General features: G+C 43.8%; 1 protein-coding gene across 2 annotated transcripts in view; it reads right to left on the bottom strand.

Annotated features, from left to right (window-relative positions):
* Positions 1–3,887, bottom strand: part of SETDB1 (SET domain bifurcated histone lysine methyltransferase 1) — a 32,870-nt gene extending 28,983 nt beyond the window's left edge. For both annotated transcript variants that reach the window (XM_072428261.1, XM_072428262.1), the window contains exon 1: positions 3,731–3,887. The gene's annotated coding sequence lies outside the window, so the exon portion shown is untranslated. The remainder of the gene's footprint in view (positions 1–3,730) is intronic.
* Positions 3,888–5,181: the final 1,294 nt, after the last annotated feature.

Here is a 5,181-nt window from a genome sequence, read left to right as displayed (position 1 = left end):
CGCCACAGGCTCCCCGAGACCATACCGAGGGCCGCCACAGGCTCCCCGAGACCATACCGAGGGCCGCCACAGGCTCCCCGAGACCATACCGAGGGTCGCCAAAACCACCCAAAGATTACAAATGGTCCCAAAAAATATAAGGCTCGTCGCTATACACACGGTATATATACACACACATATTATATTTACACACACATATATGTCCATATTGCTCCATTATCAGCTTGCTGTCAGCTGACTAGAAACACTACATAATGTTCACAAAGCTGCAGATTTTCTTGAATAAAATTTAGAATTAAAACAAATTATAAATACATGGTAAAGGATACCTTTGCATGTTTGCAATCACCAGACAATTGCTAACTACTGGAGGCCTTTAAAATGCCTGGAGGAAAAAAATAAAGAGCTGGCAAGTAACAGCCAATCAGATTCTTCCCTTTTATTGTTCTTTTGTGAAAGGAAGACTATAAATTGCTACTCCAAGTAACAAAGCAGTTTTTATTTCCTAAGCCTGCCTAGCTCACCTCCCAGCCAGCTTGTAGGTGTCACCAGAGTCAGCCACACCTCCTAACTGGAAAGTCGCCAACTATCTCAAACAATGGGAGACAAAGTATGATTTAATGTGTACATAGGTTTCTAACATCTACACGCATTACACTTATCAGTGATATCCAATAAAGCTTCTCAGGGTTATGGGGTCCAACCACACCAACTTGCACTAATACAATATCTGTTTATGGAAACCTTTTGGTCCTAACCAAAAATATATGATTAACACTTTCAGGGCCATTTTAGAGCCATAGTAAGCTGCAGCATTCTGCTTGGGGCTCACATGCAGCCCCAACCTCTCCCATTCATTGGCAGGTCACGGCACAGTCGACAAAAGCAACAAATCGAATGGATGCTGTTTGAAGATTTGTGCTGCAGACGCAATGCAAATCTGATTTTCTACAGTGCGGGACATTTACTGCACACCCGGGAGCTGACAACCGCAGTTTTGTGCAGCAAATGTAAGAAAAGCCGTTCACACTGTTGAATTAACACTCAAAACTTTTTGCAAGTTACCATTTAACGAATGCGTCCATTTATTATTTGTCAGGTGGAAGGAGGCAGCAGCATTTCTTTGAATGCAGCATTTAGATTTTATTTGCCATTGCAGAAATCCTTACACTATTTCTTCTTCGCAGACATATTTCAATAAAATTGCTCTTTCCCTTTTTCAATGGATTATTCCCAATCCTGATCACTTCCTGTAGACATGCTTTTACCTAACCAAACCTGGTGATCAGGAGCCACTCTTTTCAGTCACCTATTGCCAATTCATAAAGATGATAAATGGTGAAATAGGTTTTTAAAAATTAAATTTTAGTGCTGTACATGACATTTGCCACTATAAAAGCAGATTTATAGCTGGAAATTTGCAACCATTTCAGAAAGGACAGCCCGGCCATGTCCCTTTTTTTAAAAAAAAAAAAATAAGAATACCGGTATGTTTGCAATATTTATTCACTCACCTGTCCGCGGTTCCTCATGAGTACCACCATCTTCTTATCCTGATCTTTGGCCATTGTGACTGCCTCGGCCAAAATATGGAATAACGGGAGTTTCTTCAGCCCCAGCAGCAGCGATGATGATGGGTATCCCAGAATTGTACACATGTGCAACCCAAGTTTTTTTTATTGCAGAAGGACCCTCACCTGTCCTTTTGCAATAATTGTATGCATGCTTGCAAACTTTTATAGCAGAACAATAGTTCAATTTTAAGTAAAATACTATACAGGGGCCAAAAAACAAAAAAAAACAATTCTCAAATGGACACAGCAAAAAATGGCCCTCTCAGGGGTAGCCTACAGCAGTAACACCCTGCTAATGAAGAAGCTTTATCTGGCTAGTGGGGGCCACACGTTGAATCTTCTTTCTTCTGAGGGCCCCGCTACAATCTTTTACTTATCATCATGATGATGATGATTAGCAGGTCCTCGCTCGCCACTTTCTCTTGCCAATAACTACAGGACACAGAACAACTTCTTCTTTTACAGGGTATTGCTGTAAGCTTTTATATTACATAAAGAAAGCAAATCAGAAGGTGTAACTAAATGTAAAGTTTCTTTAAAGGTACAGATAAATTGGTTAGGGGTCAGAACCTGTCAGGCTTTATTACCGTTAAGGAGATTCGCTTGTAACATTTACCTGATCACCTAAAATATTATGCTTCCACCAGAAAAGGAACAACTGTCCAAGAGGGATTTTCTGCAAGTTAAAAAAATATCTTCTCATTTCCTGTTGAGCTGACAAGACAGGAAATGAAGAAATATCTCCCTAATCAGGCACAAATGACCAACATACGGCCATAGATTTAACCCTAATCTGCCCTAGTGGAAAGATATTTTATAGGAAAGTCTAATGGAACATTCATCTGACAATTGGCAAGTAAAAGGCATTTCTGGTATTTTTCTGCTTGTCAAATAAAAAAAACAAATGCAGCCACAATATCCAAGGATGGGTAAGCTGCTAAATACTTTTTTTTTGTTATTAATATTGGGTTTTGATATTTTAAACCAGCCCTTTTACTTTACTTACCCTTATCCGTAGTCATGTGTTTAAAACAGGCTGGGCCCTTCTTCCATGTTAGCCATCCAGCAGCCGGTCCACGCGGAAGAAATGTGGTCAACACAAAAGATCTGTGGCCCCTGATCCCCGCACGTGGTGCTGACTGGAATGACTGATTTAAAGAGAAACTAAACTGAAAACTGAAATTGTCAAAAAAAAAAAAAAAAATACATCCTGCAAGGCAGTTCGATCTATCCGGAGGTGTCTTCCATCCGGAGGTGTGGGCCCTGTGTCATCCCGGCATCCATCCACGAACCGGCGCTGCCATCTTCGTCTCTTCTTCCGGGTTCCTCATCCTATGTCACCCGTCCCAGACGCGAAAGATCGGGTGACGTAGGATGAAAAAACAATTTGCTGATCTCACTACACCCATGCATAAGATTGGCAAATTTTTCTTTTTGCGTCTCGGGCACGCGCAGAAGAAGCAAGAGCCTCCTGGGATGCCTGGCGTAGGTATCCCTGAAGACTTTGCACTCCCATTCATTCTCCATTGCCTAGGAGATCGAGAATTAGGGGGTAGTGCTGCACCCCGGTGTTGCACCTAAAAAAACAACTGAATTTTTTCCTTACATAAAAGGGTTGTCTACCCTTTTATATAAAAAAGGGAAACATCTGAGTTTACATACACTTTAAACAAGTATAGCAATAAGAGGAGGGCGGGTTATGGTTTGTATAGACATCACTCATGGATTTAGGATCCATCATATTGCATAGACCCCATAGACTGGCCCATGGGACTCATCCAATCCCTATGGAGGAACCAGAAAATTGCTGTTTGGAGAAGTGGATCCTGTACGCCGGCTTTATGGGTTACCGGTGATCATTATGGGGGGGGGGGGGAATAGATCCCATATTGTAGGTTGTAATCAATGACCACAGCAAAGTCTTGTGCAGAGTTGGCAGCACTGCCCCAAATACAAGCAGTACATGATCTGCACAGAGTGCCCAACACCATACACACCCTCTGTGCCTGCACCCTACAGAGAAGTGACTGGGGCACTACCCCATCTATAATGCATTGTACACAGCCAGGTGTCTTCTGAGGAGTCAATGGGCACCCACGTGTATCTGTTTATTATGCGTCTCTACTACACTATATACAGTATAGAAGTCACTGTACCGGCAGATCCTGGCCGCCTCCCTCCGCTCTCTTCCTGCGCCGTCGTCCCGGTACCCTTTCCAATCTCCGGTTGCCGGAGTGACGGGCCGGAAGTCTAGCAGCGGAACCGAACAGCCTCACTATTTGCTTCCGGAACTGACGTCACTCACAGAGCCAGGCCAAAAGAAAAAAAGGGGCGTGATCCTCAATAGCGGGAGGTAGAAGTGGGAAACAAGAAAAAAAAAACCGCGCTTTTGTCTTGTAGGCGGAGTGAAGTGGGCGTGGCGATGATGGAGCTTGCATGAGATAGGATAAGGAATAAAGGAGGGACATGGCCTCAGGCTGAGGGCGGGGTTATGCAAATATTAAACCCTGGCACGTGACATAGTTTGAGGCAGAAGTTCTGTCTATAAATGGGAGGAGCTATTTAGGGGCGGGGCTATATAGATAATTGACAGGGCAGAGCTTCTGGTTAGGGGTTTGCATTTAAAGGGCCGGTACATAAAATTACAGATTTTTTTGTCTTTTTTTTTTTTTTTTTTTTTTTTTTTACGTTAGGCGTACCTAAACTCAGAAATTTTATTTACATAAAAGAGTAGATAATCCTTTCATGTTAAGTAAAAAAAGTGCAGCACCGCCCCCTAATGGGAGCATAAAGCCTCCCGGAATACCTACGTCAGGCATCCCCGGGGGCTCTTGGGTGCTTCTTCTGCGCATGCCCGAGCATCTCAGGCATGCGCAGATGGAGCCTTTTTGCGCAAAGAAAAAAATCGTGTATGCACAGTGAGATCGGCAAGTTTCTATTCCATCCTACGTCAACTGATCTCGCGCCTGGGTCAGGTGACGTAGGATGAAGAACCCGGAGGAAGAGAGGAAGATGGCGGCGCCCTGAGGATGAATGTTGGGACATTGCGGGACGAGATACCGGACACCCCCCGAGGGGTCGGACTGCCCTGCGGGATTGAAGTGTATTTTTATTTTTGGCAGTTTTCAGTTAAGTTCATATTTAAACTTACTTTTAATTCCGCAGAGGCCTCAATGGTGCTGGACCTTCTTTTGATCCAGTCCCGGGTCGTCCTAGGTTTTTATATTTCGTCCCAGTGGGCGCCGCCATCTTTCCTCTCATGCATGCACAGTGAGATGGCTCCCTTCCCCTTCCCCCTTCACAGAGGCTATGTCACCCAATCTCACACTTGTGCAGTACGAGATCAGAAGGAGACGTAAGAGAAGATTGAAGATGGTGGCGCCGAAACAAAGAGGAATTGCAGGACGACGGGGGACCGAATCGTGAGAAAGACCAGCGCCATCGAGGGACCTGCGGGATTAAAGGTAAGTGTGATTTTTTTGTTTTTAGTTAGTTCTGCTGTACTATTAGTATAACAAATTTTATCAGCAAACAGTGTTTGCCCGCAGGGTTTGTTTAGATATACAGTAGTCATGTGAAGTACACGCCATGGAAAGTATTGACTTTT

This window comes from Pyxicephalus adspersus, chromosome 12 (assembly GCF_032062135.1).
Source record: "Pyxicephalus adspersus chromosome 12, UCB_Pads_2.0, whole genome shotgun sequence".
NCBI lineage: Eukaryota > Metazoa > Chordata > Amphibia > Anura > Pyxicephalidae > Pyxicephalus > Pyxicephalus adspersus.
Note: the sequence above shows the minus strand (reverse complement) of the source record. Positions and strands in the feature narration are given on the sequence as shown.